Raw genomic sequence first — 575 nt, forward strand, 5'->3', positions numbered from 1 at the left:
ATATAGATATATTTATATATAAACATACATATATATAATATATATATGCATATATACATGCGTATACGCACATACATGTATACGTATATACATATGCATATGTGGGCACAGGACGTCACAGAACGTAAAGAATAAAAAAACAACGTAGTTCGAGGACATGGAATATGAACTTTTTTGCGAACAACGAAAGAAAGAAATGGAAAACAAGACAATCAACACAAATAACGACCCTTCATTAGTTGTCGGCTGATCTTCTAACTAATCCGTATTTGGAGCAATTCACGACAATATACGCCTTCGATAAAACAGTTGCTCCGGCAAAGCAAATTAAAAGGATAGAACAGTGGGAGAAGAGGAGATAAAAGAATAAGGGAAGGGAAGAGAGAAAAGAAAGAGTAAAAGTATAGAGTAAAAGGATAGGATAGTGGGAGAAGATGAGGTAAAAGAATAAGAGAAAGGCAGAGGGAAAAAATGAAAGAGTAATAAGAAGAATAGAGTTGCAACAAAATTGTTAAGATAAGACTTACTTGGAAAAGGATGCGTAGCGTTCAATCCTATAATAATATAAATAATAT

The sequence above is a fragment of the Octopus bimaculoides genome, chromosome 17 (assembly GCF_001194135.2).
Source record: "Octopus bimaculoides isolate UCB-OBI-ISO-001 chromosome 17, ASM119413v2, whole genome shotgun sequence".
Taxonomy (NCBI): Eukaryota; Metazoa; Mollusca; class Cephalopoda; order Octopoda; family Octopodidae; genus Octopus; species Octopus bimaculoides.